This window comes from Rhincodon typus, chromosome 12 (genome assembly GCF_021869965.1).
Source record: "Rhincodon typus isolate 14 chromosome 12, sRhiTyp1.1, whole genome shotgun sequence".
NCBI lineage: Eukaryota > Metazoa > Chordata > Chondrichthyes > Orectolobiformes > Rhincodontidae > Rhincodon > Rhincodon typus.
Genome location: NC_063343.1, coordinates 44323208 through 44337713, shown reverse-complemented (window position 1 = coordinate 44337713; position 14506 = coordinate 44323208). Strand labels below are relative to the sequence as shown.

At 39.5% G+C, this 14506-nt stretch overlaps 1 protein-coding gene across 5 annotated transcripts in view; it reads left to right on the top strand.

The window, feature by feature from the left end:
- The window catches only part of ddx46 (DEAD (Asp-Glu-Ala-Asp) box polypeptide 46), a 223793-nt gene that overhangs the window by 17029 nt on the left and 192258 nt on the right, over positions 1 to 14506 (top strand). The gene's annotated exons all lie outside the window — the stretch shown is intronic.

Genomic DNA, 14506 nt, shown 5'->3' with positions numbered 1-14506 from the left:
CATATAAATATGGTGGCTACAGGAGCAGGTCAGAGGCTAGGAATACTGCGGGTATTAGCTCACCTCATCCCAAAGCCTGTTCACCATCTACAAGGCACAAGACAGGAGTGTGATGGAATACTTCCCACTTGCCTGGATGACTGCAGCTCCAACAACACTCAAGAAGCTTGACACCATCCAGGACAAAGAAGCCCACTTGATTGGCACTGCATCCACAAGCATCGACTCCCTCCACCACCAGCACTCAGTAGCAGCAGTGTGTACCATCTACAGGATGCACTGCAGAAATCCACCAAAGATCCTCAGACAGCACCTTACAAACACACAACCACTTCCATCTAGAAGGACACAGGCAGCAGATACACGGGAACACCACCACCTTCAAGTTCCCTTCCAAGTCACTCACAATCCTGATTTGGAAATATATCGCCGTTCCTTCACTGTGGTTGTGTCAAAATTCTGCAATTCCCTCCCTAACAGCATTATGGGTCAACCCATAGCTGGTGGACTGCAGCAGTTCAAGAAGGCAGCTCACCACCACTTTCTCAAGGGCAACTAGGGGCTGGCAATAAATATTAGCCAGCCAGGAATGCCCATGTCCCATGAATGACTTTTAAAAAATGGAAAGAAAATGGTGTGTTGCCTTTAATTAGTTTTAAGCATCTTATTTAAATTGAAATGTCAACGTTAATTTGTTTATTTGAGACATTAATGAATTAGTTAATGGGAGACAATCTTATGCAGTAACTCCGTAAACTTACAGTATAAATAATACCTATTAAAGCAGGGCAGAGACTTTATGACATACTTGCTTTCTGGTTCAGCTAAGGGCAGTTAACACTAGGTTTCTTGGTCTCCAATACCTTGAAGGCCTTCGACTCCTGATTGGAAGCATGATAACTTCAACCTTTTTCTCTTCTACTTTGGCCACTGAAAGGTATTTCCTACTAACTTTTTCCAAGCCAGAATCCACAGCGTGATCAGTAACATTATTACATTCTGTTTGGCCTAAGTTAAACGAGATTTACTGCTAATTTGTCTAAGGGACATTGATCAATCTCTAATTGTCATGTAAGGATGATGGACTTTGACTGATGTCACCACCCGCTGTCTCCTGACTGGTTCCTTAAGTTGTCAGTTGTCCAGGGATTTGAAATGTTCCTTATCTCTTTGTTAAGAAAAAGTGAGGCATTTGCATTCAGGACCCAATTATCGATATCCTTGAGCTCATGTCTCAATCCTCATTCGTAGAGTCATAGAGATGTACAGCACGGAAACAGACTCTTTGGTCCAAGTCATCTATGCCAACCAGATATCCTAAATTAATCTAGTCTCATTTACCAGCTTTGGCCCATATCCCACTAAACCCTTCCTATTCATATACTCACCCAGATGCCTTTTAAATGTTGTAATTGTACCACCACTTCCTCTGGCAGCTCAATTTGGCAAAACTCCCCTAAATGAGCACTGACCATTTGTTGGTTTGTTTAAATTTTGCTGTGATTGAATGATTGGAAACAGTTTGTCACTTTAAAAGCTTTGAATATGCTAATTGACCCAGTCTGTATAACCCCTTGTGGTAACGATTCAACAAATTTGCTGTGCTCTGGGAGAAGAAATTCTTCCTCATCTCTGTCTTAGTAGGGTAATCCCTTATTCTGAGATTATGCTGTCTGGTCCAAGGTTTTCCCACAAGGAGAAACAATGTTTCTCCATCTATATACCATCAAGCCCCTAAGAATCTTCTTTGTTTCAATTAGTTTGCCTCTCATTCTTCTAAGTTCCAATGAATACAAGCCTAACCTACTCAACTTCTCCTCATGAAACAATCCTTCCATACCTGGTATCAGCTTGATCAAGCTTCTCTGCACTGCCTCCAATACCAGTATATCTTTCCTTAGGTAAGAGATCCAAAACTGTTCACAATATTCCAAAACTGTTCACAATATTCCAACTGTCGTCTGACTACTGCCATGTATAGTTTTAGCAAGACTTCCTTTTTTTTTTACTAACTCCCTTTAAGATAAAGGTCAGCCTTCCATTTGGCTTCCCTATTATCTGCTGAACGTGTGATAACTTTTTGAACTTTATACACAAGGACTCCCAAATCCCTCTGTGCTTTAGCTTTCTGCACTTGTTCTCCATTTAAAACGTATTCACTCCTCTAATTTTCCTGTCAAAGTGCCTGGCCTTACATTTTATATATTCATTCTACCAAGTTTTTGCCCACTCATGTAACCTGTCTGTATGCCTCTGTAAACCCTTTGTGTCATTCTCACCACTTGCCTTCCCGCCTGTTTTTGTGTCACCCACAAACTTGGCTATAGTACACTCACTTTCCTGATCTAAGTCATTAATGTAAATTGTAAATAATTATGGCTCCCAGCACTGATCCCTGTGGCATTTCACTGGTTACAGTTTTTCATCCTGAAAATACCGCCCATATCCCAACTCCCTGACTTCTATTGGTTAACCAATCCCTGATCCATGTGAGTATACTACCTACAACACCATGCACTCTTATTAAGTAGCTTAATGTATGATACCTTATCAAATGCTTTCTGAAAATCCAAATATATTACAACTACTGCATCCCCTTTATGTATCCTGCTTGTTACTTCCTTAAATAATTCTAATAAATTTGTCAGGCATAATTTCCCCTTTGTGATACCACACTGATGCTGCTTATTATGATATTATGTATTTTTAAAATCTATGCTATTACATCCTTTGTAATAGACTGTAACATTTTCCCAGTAAGTAAATTTAAGCTAACTGGCCTATTATTATACCCTTGTTATCTTTGCTCTTTAATAAAGTTGATATATTGGAGATTTTCCAATCGTCTGAGGCTTTACAAGAATCTAAATCTGCACTTGCATTCCAGCTCTTCAACTAGGATGTGAAGTTCCTCAAGCTGTAAAGACTTAACTCTAAATGTGTTCACTGTGGATCACATTGGTGACCAGCAAGTTCCACATGTTGCAACAGGAACACATCACCCTGCCATTACTATTGTATTTGTTTTAATCATAAATTAATAACTCAGATTCCTTGTTCTTTACACTTTCATGATATTTCATTTCTATAAATCAAGGAAGAAAATTACCAGTATCAATCTAATACTTAAGCATTTGTTAAGAGAAGTAAACATTGAAGACCTAAACACAAAAATGAAGGCTACTTTTACTTTAAAGTCTACATTTATTCACCAGCCCTATTCACCAATCATCATCTTTCCCTGCAGACACATCCTGCAATGGTTTGTGATGTCACTCCACCTAGGTGTCACTGTAGTTACGCCTCTAAATCTAAGCATTTTATCCTCAGCCATTCACCTGACACTGGAGATTTTACTTCTTGAAGCATCTCTGTTCCCCTTTTCAACTCTTTGAACCAAATTTTCAACAGTATAGTCAACATATTCACTCAGTTTTTGTCTCATTCTGCTGCAGTCCCTGACTGACATCTCTGTTGCTATCACTCCGTTTCTCCCTCTTTTTGACCCTTCTATATTTCTACCTTTCTGTTTTACTCTATTCTCCTGCTCTGAACCTCCACTGTTTCTCCCTCTCTTTTTCACCTTGTTTGTTTGTTCTTCTCTATCTCCCTCTATCTGTTTCTCTGTCATTTTTCTCTATCTTTATTTCTCAGTTTCTCTGACTTCCTCTCTGTTGCTTTATCCTGTTGCTTGCTTTTCTTCTGTTTTCTGCTTCTGTTGTTTGCTCAGTTTCTCCCTCTCCCTTTCAGCTTCTCATTGTATTACTTCAACAAGGAGTTGGATACAGCACTTGGGGCTAAAGGTATCAAATGATATGGGGGAAAGTGGAGCAAGCTGTAGAGTTAGACAATCAGCCTTTATCAAAATGAAGGGCAGAGCAGGCTAGAAGGGGTGAATGGCTGACACATGGACTTATTTTCTATGTTTTCTAAGTCACTTTCTCTCCTTCCCTTTCTCTCTCTGTTGCTCTCTTGCTGTTCCTCGTTCTCTGTAGCTCCCTCTCTGATCCTCCATTACTATTCCTCACTCACCGTTCCTTCCACTATTTCACAATTTTGGAATCTCTCTCTCTCCCACAGACACAATCTCTCTCTGTTGTTCTTCCTCTCCATTTTCCCTGTTGATGTCGCTCTGTTGCTCACTCCTTCTCTGATACTCCATTTTTGTTGTTCCTTCTATCTTTTTCCTGTTGATCCCTGTTTTTTGCTCCCTTGCTGTTGTTCCCCCCACGTCCTATTGCTCCCTTCTTGTTTTCCATTTTGCTGTTTCTTCCACACTCTGTCTCTGTGTTTCTCCTTGTTTTCTCTTCTCTTCTCCCTCCCTCTTTATCCCCCTCTCTCTGTTTCTCCTGCTTGCTAAGTTTTGGAGGCTTTGTTTAAACTGATTTTCTGGTATAACTGTTCATCTGAGACTTTAACCAATAAGGGCAACAGGGGACAGTGTAATGCAGTAATTCAGGAAGCTGTACTTAGCTTAAAAATAATAATGCCTATTAAAGCAGGGCAGAGACTTTATGGTGTACTATGGGTCTTCCTTTCCGTTTCAGCCAAGGATACAGTTAACACTTGGTTTCTTGGTCTCCAATACCTTGAGGGCCTTCCACTCCCAATTGGAAGCAGGATAACTTCAACCTTTTTCTCTTGTGCTTTGATCACTGAAGACTATTTCTTACTAACTTTTTCCAAGCCAAAACCCACAGCATGATCAATTATAGCAATGCATTCTGTTTGGCCCAAGCTAAACGAGATTTATTGCTAATTTGTCTAAGGGATGATGATCAATCTCTAATTGTTTCATAAGGGTGGTAGACATTGACTGATGTCACTGCCCACCATCTTCTGACTGGTTCCTTAGGTTGTCAATTGTCCATGGATTTGAAATGTTCTTTACCTCTTTATTAAAGAAAAAGTGAGGCATTTGCAGTCAGGACCCAAAATCCTTGAGCTTATGTCTCAATCCTCACTCGGTTTGGCAAAGCTCTCTGACATGTGCACTGACCATCTGTTGGTTTGTTTAATTGATGCTGTGATTGAATGATTGGAAACAGTTCATGTTTTCCATTACTATAAAAGCAAAATTAATATAGAAAATATTATCATTTACAAATTGCTATACAGGATATATTAAAGTATACAATTACAAACTTTAGCACATTGTTACAAAGGTAACTCCAATACATTGGTTACATTTACTGAAACAAAATAAAACTTTAGTCCAAGGACACAGTTGTTATTATGATTTCTTGATAGGAGCTAATGGGCCCCAAAAGTATTCAAAATTGGAAGTTTGGATCTGAAACTGAAAAGCCTTCACCCGTGTAGTTCTTAGTCTAAACATTAGGTTATAGTCTTTGCCTTGTTTCAAGTCCCATGGTCCATTTCTTTGTCAAATGAAGCTAAGCATAGTCACATGATGTTATACTACTAATATCTGCATTGACCATTGTTAAGTGTTATACTATACATTGTTATACTACAATTTTAGAGTGTGTGATTATAAATAAATTAAATCAAAAAGAAATGTTAGATTTCCTACTAATCTTACAGGTGGTAAAAGTATACATTTAAAGAGGTCTTGTCAGACTTGTGGAGGCTTTGGTGAGATCACACCCAAAGTGCTATGTACGATTTTGGTCTCTGTTTTTGAGGAAGGGTATACTTGCCTTAGATAATGCATAAACATGGTTCACTAAATTAATTTCTATGAAGCAAGATTAGGCAGAATCTGTTAATAGTTTCGGAAGTTTAAAAGATTGTGATGTGATGTCATTGGAATACATAATACATAAAAGAGGGCTTGACCTGGTGGTTACAGAGAGACAACTTTTGCTGGTTGTAGAGATTAGCACAACAAGCTGTTGGCCCATCTGGAATGAGATGAGGAGACATTCTTTTTACTCAGATGTTTAATCATTGAGTGTTTTCAAGGCTAAAACCACCAGGTCTTTGATTCTAAGGGATAGGAGAATCAGGCAAGAAAGCGTAGTTGAAGTTAAATGTCAGTCATGATCTTAGTTAATGCTGGAGCAGCTTCGAGGGCCTGTATCTCCTTCTTTTGCTTGCTTCTTTATCTTCTTATATAGCCTCAGGATGTGAAAATGCCTGGGCAGACTAACCAGCTGATGGTTGTTCTTATGACTCATGAAAATTTAGATGTAAGTCCACTTTTAATAAATCAGCTTATTGCTAAGAGAAAGGTGTAGGGAACTTAAGAATTGAATGACTTCTAATCAACTTCAGATTAATGGCATAACGTATTTCACTCTGCTGCCTGGAAAGGTTCTACATGGAATTGCCTTGGCAGAGTCTGAACTTAATATCAAATAATGGTTAGAATACTGTCTGATTAAGGACTAGAACAGTATCACTCAGCCAAGCTGTAAAGTTGACTGATAGAGGACACAGGAATGTCAACCAGGTGAATGGCAGAAAATGCTGCATTATCCTCCACCTAACCCAAGCTGTAAGAATGAAGCGGGGTACTGCTTAGCTCTTAGCCAGACATCTGTAACTTATAAAATTGATTACTTAAACATTACCTTGCCAATTTTTCTCAGGCCATCTTCACAATTTACATTAATATGGAACATTTATAGGGAGGCAATGGCCTAGTGGTATTATCGCTGGACTGTTAATCCAGACACTCAGGTAAAGTGTTGGGGACCAGGGTTCGAATCCTGCCACAGATGGTGGTGGAATTTGAATTCAATAAATATGTCGAATTAAGAGTCTAATGATGACCATGAATCCATTGCCAATTGTCAGGAAAACCCATCTGGTTCACCTATATCCTTTAAGGAAAGAAACTGCCATCCTTACCTAGTCTGGCCTACATGTGACTCCAGACCCACAGCAATGTGGTTGACTCTTAACTGCCTTATAGGATAGGCAATAAATGCTGACCTAGCCAGCGATGCCCTCACCCTCTGAATGAATAAAGGAAATCATTGTCAAGCACTTGACAGAGGGGAGAAATTAAGATTGAAGAAATAAAGATATAAAACTATGATAATAAAGTTAGACAAGATGACAGAAAGAACCAACTCCAAAAGAAGTATGGCCTCTAATGCTCAGTGTAGAGGAATGTTAATACCAAATGTAGTCATATTAATACCAAGTGCAGAATTATGTTGATGTAACAATATAACAAAACAAAGAACTGTGGATGCTGAAAATCTGAAATGTAAACAGAAATTGCTGGAGAAACTCAGTTGGTCTAGCAGCATCTATGGAGAGAAAGCAGAGGTAACGTTTCGGGTCCAGTTACTAGTTCTGAAATCCATTAAGATTGGGTAAGTCTGAAGGCATTCATCGAAGTGGTGGGGAGTAAGTTTGTACCTGGTATAAAGTCTACAGCAAACAACAGAAGGGCATTGCATGAAATAGTGTCGAGCTTCACAACATTTGACCAGAGTGCAGGCAGAGTTTGGGCAGCAGGGGCCGAGGGGTAGACGGCAGAAGCAGGGAGACCCCAGTATCCCAGTCATATACAGTCTTCAACAGTGCATTCTCTCACCATACCAACCCTCACTTTTCGTTCCTCTGAAAATCGGTATGGAGATGGATGACTAGAGGTGGTTTAACTCAAGGGTTACCAGGCCTCAGGTAAGAGTCAAAGGTGGGAAGGTGAGACACTCATGGCCACCTCAGCCAGAACCCACATCACTCTGCATCGCAAACCAGCTGTCCAGGCAACTAAGCCGACTGACCCCATATGAGGGAGCGACCCTATGGTCCTCTAGGACAATGGCTACTTTTAACTTTACCTTACTGTGCAAGCCAGCCTTATTGCAAAAAATGTACATATACTTTCTTATTCTAACAATAAACAACCTTTTGCATTCTACACCCCCGAATGACCCAAAAAGTAATGTCACAGATGTGGAGACTCCACAAGTTGCCAGTTCAAAGAGGGGCTTCCCCTGCAGCAGAGGATGATGTGGAGGCATGCCATCTCCATCTTGGTAACATTCATTCTCTGCTTCATTTTCAAGGTGAAGAACAATGCCATGTACAAGGCTTCCCTCTCACTCAGTGACAACATTACAGAATGCTGTGGTGCTTTAGCTTCCTGATCAGTAACTCTTCGATTCTGATCTGTCGAAGTGAGTCAGCCAGCCCTCACTCAAGCCCGCAAGTTGCTCCTCTCTCTCTGGCACTCTGCTGAATGTTGACTGGCAGGCCTGCCATTGGGATCTCTCTAGTTACTTACTTTGCTAGACCTAGTTGAGTCAGTTTAGTGATTCCACCATTGCACCCAGGTTCTCTGCACCACTCATCTGTTTTTGACCTCTCTGGCAAACTCAAGCATTCCCTCTCATTCTGTCGCTGGGGCCTCCTGTGAGTGCTAACAGAATATTCCTGTGGTGTGTTATAGTCTCCAACATGACCTGAACGGCTATATCTGAAAACTAGGGTTATCCCTTTCCTTACAATTCATAATGTAGACAACTATCAGCATCATCAAGGGCTAATGCTCACTATTTAAAGTGACCCACTCCTGAACTGGTCCCACCTCCCATCTATGTCTGCCACCTTTAGTCGGGCAGCAATTGTTTGTTTAGCACATGTGCCCTAGAAATTATGCCGGGTAATGTTTTCCTGTGGGGTCAGGATTCAAAAATTCACCAAATTCACCCTAGGATGAGGGAGTTGTCCTATGATGAACAATTCAATAGATTGAGTCTATATTGTCTGGATATAGAAGAATGAAAGATAATCTGAAACAGATTGATAAAGTAAATCCTGAGAGATTCATTCCTTTGATTGGGAAATTTAAAACATGAGGGCATAGACTCAGGATAAGGGGCTTTTCATTTAGGACTTAAATGAGGAGAAATTACATCACTCAAAGGATTATGAATGTTTAAAATTTCCTAAGAGGCATTGCAACTCAGTCAAGCATGAAGAAACCCTCAACTCCTTTTTTGTCTCACACATATATAGCATATTTAACATTGCAGATGACAGGCATTTTCTGAAAATTATCAAGGTTGGAAACAAGTAACTCAGAGATTGGAATACACAAACAAGCTGTATTTCACAGAACAGCTTGTGGCAGAGCAAGGGAAATGGACTTGTGACTGGAACATACTTCAAAAAGCAAACTCTCTGATCTTCTCTTGAAGGATGTTAACAACATCAACTAAAATAAAACATCATAACACAAAGAATTGAAAGAGCAACTGAAATATTTGCTACAGCTGAAGATAGAACACATGTTTAAACGCCAATGATCTTAGGTCAAAATTTTACATCTCAAAGGACATCCTAAGGCCTTTAGACTGTATATTCTTTTATCTTACTTTTCTACTGGTCCCTAGTACTCTAACTGTATATTGTGCATATGTATGCTTGACACCTTGTCCTTATCATTACTCTCAGGAGAGCAGATAATAAAAATTGCTGTTTAGTTAACTCAAGAAAAATTGTATTTAGCACTTCATTGTTTCTAGTCAACTAGTTAACTACATTTTAATTGTAGAGGTGTATAACCTTATGATTAAAAAAAAGTTTTGTTGCAGCAACTGCGGAGGTTGAAAAGAGATTTGATTTCAAAATTTGGAATTTTTGAGCCTTGATTCTGGCTATCTGGCAAAGAATTGTACCAACTTAAAGACATTTTGTACATCTCCACAATAAGGCTGGCATCAACAAATAACCAATTAAAAACAAGGCACAACTTGGGAAAAGTAGCAAGAAGATTAAACAGGAAGGGAAGATATAGTTAAAAAAGGAATATCAAACAATTAGAAGTCAAATTATACAGTTTTAGGACTTGTTTTATTGGGATCTGTCAGCTCTATTGGCTGGTATGTGATGCAGGGTGATTTTTTTTTTCTTTATTCGTTCACAGGACAAGGGCGTTTCTGGCCAGGCAGCATTTATTGCCTGTTCATAATTGCCCAGAGAGCAATTAAGAGTCAACCACATTGCTGTGGGTCTGGAGTCATATGTAGGCCAGACCAGGTAAGGATGGCAGTTTCCTTCCCTAAAGGACATTAGTGAACCAGACAGGTTTTTCCACCAATCAACAATGGATTCACGGTCATCATTACATTCTTAATTCCAGATATTTTATTGAATTCAAATTCCACCATCTGCCATGGTGGGATTTGAATCCGGGTCCCCAGAACATTACCTGGGTCTCTGGATTAACAGTCCAGTGATAATACCAGTAGGCCATCGCCTCCTCACTACAGATGCCAACAGTGTGGCTTCCATTGCCACAGCAACTGAGGTTACCATTGAAGAACTCTCCTTTTCAACCTCTCCCTTTGCCTGAGGCGTGGGGACCCTCAGTTTAAACCACCACCCACCCAGGTGTCTCTCTCAAGTGAGACAGCAGCCCTATGGCCCAGTAAGCAACTTTAGCTTTACCACAGATCCTGCAATAATACAACTGATAGAACCATAGTTCCTCTGTTAAAACTGAGAAAGGAAAGGGAAGGATAGAGAGGAACAAACAGGCATGAGTTTACTTCCTAGAACAATTAATTTACTTTAATGTGGCAAATATTGCTTGGTTAATTAGTACAATTTCTACAAACATGGGCCAGCTGTCATGTAAAGAACACCATCAATTAAATGACGCTATGAATAACACAACCTATTTGCAGCTGCAATGAGTTATCTCGGCGTCCCAAATATTATCTTATTCTAAAACATCTAATTTCTATTCAACAGGATGCCTTTGCTTCTAAGAGGCATTGTTTGGCTCTTAATGATATTTCTCTTGACTAATTATACTGACAAATATTCAAATTATGATTATAACTTCTTGAACATGTCAAAGCCAATATGTTTTGAATACAGCTGACTAAATTAGTTATAGATTATTACTTCCTGATCTAATACTTTTGATAATGATTTAATCTGCCCTGTGCTTAAAGAGTTATAATACAAAAGCAAGTTAGTCGCCACAAAGTTCTGTATCTAAGGAGCTTAAGGCTGGAATCTGCAACAGACTGAATGAATGGACTTTCAAACCATTTACCTGAAAGCAGTTCAAGACTTGAAATGATAGTGTTCTAAATGACTGCATCTACCCAAAGTAAAGGGTAATAGAAAGCAAATGTTTCACTTTCTACAAAAAACAGAGCCTTAAATGTTAAAATAATAGCAGATTTGACATGAATCACAAAAATAAGATTTTTTTTAAGTGTAGAAGGGACACAGATTGCTGCACTTGAATCATAGTGGAGTGTATTCATTTTTCAAAATGGGAAATTTTTGCTATTTCATACTGTGCTTCATCTGCCATATCATCATTCTGAGTTTGAAATTATCTTGTACTCAAGTGCATTTAGACCTTAAGAGTACAAATCCTAAACGGAAAGATGCTTTACACTGAGAGCTAAGATAAGTGAAGAAAACAACGAACACTGCAGTTATGTTGAAAATTTCACAGGATTTCTATCATTATACATTGATTTCTCTGTTGAATACTGATTTTTTTTTCGTGAGATCGTAACAGGTTGAACAGAAAACAATGTGGATGACAATGATCTATCTCCAGTTTATTAATCTCAAATTTGTTCTGTAGGGAATTTCAATTAGTTACTTATAACTGATGTTATTTACTATATTAAACATAATACAAATGCAAGATTTAAAGTTGCACAGAATATCATTGAAATAGATTGGGCTAGCCATTTTTTTTAATTCAATGGTATTACTGATATATAACAATTTAACAGTGAGCCGAACTGGATTTGAAGGTGAATCTAAGCTAAACAGTACAAGGAAGTTGACATACACAAAATTACAATGAAATTACAACAAAGAAATTACAACACAGATACAGGCCACTGGCCCCATCAGTTTGAATTGGTGCTCATTCTCCAAAACAGCAGTAGTCTTAATTTTGTGTGCCCTTTTTGTAATTTATACCTTCTTATTACCCATCTCACTAAACTACATTGTAGATACAGTGTTGGCTTTACTCACTAATTACTCAGCATCACATCTTTCTGCTAACTGTTCTAAATCTCTTACATTTTATCCTTTATCTGCTTTTATAGCACTTGTTGGAAAGGAGAAAAAGCAGTGCTATTGCCAGAATCAAAATGCTATTCAATAGAATATCCCTTATGCCACCCCACAATAGCTTGATACATTCTTTTGCCCAAACTATAAAGGATCGCCAACTGCTAAGCTCCACAATTGAAACCCATTTCAATCAATAGCTTCTCCCCCTGCCCAGTATAGAACACCGACCATCACCAGTTGCCCTCCTGACCCACATGATGACCTAACTGCTCCCCATAACCATAACTATTCCATCAGTCATCCTAGTGAGAATCCTATGGACAAACATTGAACCCACTACCTGCACCTATAATCCAGATAGATCCCTCAACCTTGTCCCTGACATCAGGAGACCCCTGCCATATATCACTCACAATTTCTTTTTCACTCCTCTTGTCAAGCTGACTTCCAACCTGCAAGGCCTCCAACCAATTAATCACGCTGCCTCTTAACGGGAACCTCACTTAAAAGAGCTCTGCTGTAAAGTTCTGCAGAACATTTAAGAAACATGTCATTTTGTTCTTCACAACAACAAAGATTATCCTCAGTCTTCATATATCTCACTTCCAGGTTAAAGCACAAGCCATTGAATAAAGTAGTACAGAAATTATGCTTGACCATTATAAACAATGGGTGGCCCTTAGAATTCTGACTAATTCTGGCTGCCACAATTTAGAATGGATGAAAAGGACTTGAGGAGTGGGTAGGGAAAGTTTATTAGAATGGTAGCAGTGATGACAACTTCATTTATGTGAAGCAACTGGAGAAACTGGGATCAAAACAGAAAGCAGTGGAAATACACGGCGGTTTTGGCAGCATCTGTGGAGAGACAGCTACTCTTAATAGAGTTTCAAGACAAGTTTATAACTAAGTACAGATGACACTGATATATCTTTGTTATGGAGGCAATGAGAAGGGTCTGGATGGTGGATAGTTCTCCTTTGAGATCCTAAGCTATTCTTACATCAAGTTTTTGTGACATCTATCATACTGGGCAGTGCTTAAGGCACTGAATGGTATTTTACTTTCAAACCCTTACATTCTTATACAAAATCCTCCCTCTAAGCTTTACATCTTTTTAATAATACTATACATTAATACATATCATTACATTTCCTACTCACCATGTCCTGTTACATCTCTGAGTTCACAAATTCAGGCATTCTGGAGGTTTCACTTTTCTCTGAGAATGCGTTCTCTTTGGATTTTGAGGGTTGGTAGACCTTTGGGTTGAAGAATGTTGACTTTGATTCTGTTTCTGACAAGGCAAGTACTGAACGTCTGCTTAGACCAGAGAACTCTGGTGTTTTGTGGAAGGTGTATTTCCTGATGAAACAGGCAGTTACTCTATTGCAACATCTGGGGGCCTTTAATCTCATATTTTTCCCTTACAGAGGAAAGCTATTCTATTGAAACAAGCAATTACTTTAGTTAGTATCATGCATCACTGAACTAGGCTTTTCTCTCTTTGTAATATGTTGAATCTCCAAACCAGGCAATTTAATTTTGACCATGTCTTGAATCTCTGGACATTAGACGTAATTCTCAATCAGCCAGTAAATCTTCATTGAAGGGTAAAGAATCTATTTTAACTTGTTAATTAGCTTGTACACTTTAATTTGGCCTCAGTGATTGCAATATTGATAAAACCACCATATTCATTGCCTCAGCTCTATTATTTGAGGATTGTTTCTTGTTTGGAATGATCTGTGTCAATGTTACTAAGGATTCTTCCTGAGAAGATAAGGAAATTAAACTGTCTGTTTGAACCTGTGTCTTCTGAATCACTTCTGCATCTGATATCAGACATAAATCTGTGATAATTATTTGTTTACCAAGCAGTGTTGCACTCTGAATTATCTTAGTTGAAGATGCATCAAGTGGATTGACCACAGCACGTCTTGGACTGACAGCACCACACCCCAGGCTGAGACCACCACACCCCAGACTGACATCAGCATACCCCAGACTGAGAGCACCACACCCCAGACTGACAGCACCACATTGCAGACTGAGAGCACCACACCCCAGACTGAGAGCAGCACACCCCAGACTGAGAGCAGCACACCCCAGACTGAGAGCACGACACCCCAGGCTGACATCAGCATACCCCAGACAAACAGCACCACACCCCAGACAGACAGCACCACACTCCAGACTGAGAGCAGCACACCCCAGACTGAGAGCAGCACACCCCAGACAGACAGCACCACACTCCAGACTGAGAGCAGCACACCCCAGACAGCACCACACCCCAAACTGAGAGCTCTGCACCCCAGACAAACAGCACCACACCCCAGACTGAGAGCAGCACACCCCAGACTGAGAGCAGCATATCCTGATTCACTGCACCAGACTGTGTGGAACCCAACAAGTATCACTGGTTGGATGGACAATGATAAAGAAAGGTAGGAATGCCTCCTGACTGAAGAACAATGACTTAGCACAGCTCTCTGCCTTTTTTTACTTAGCTACT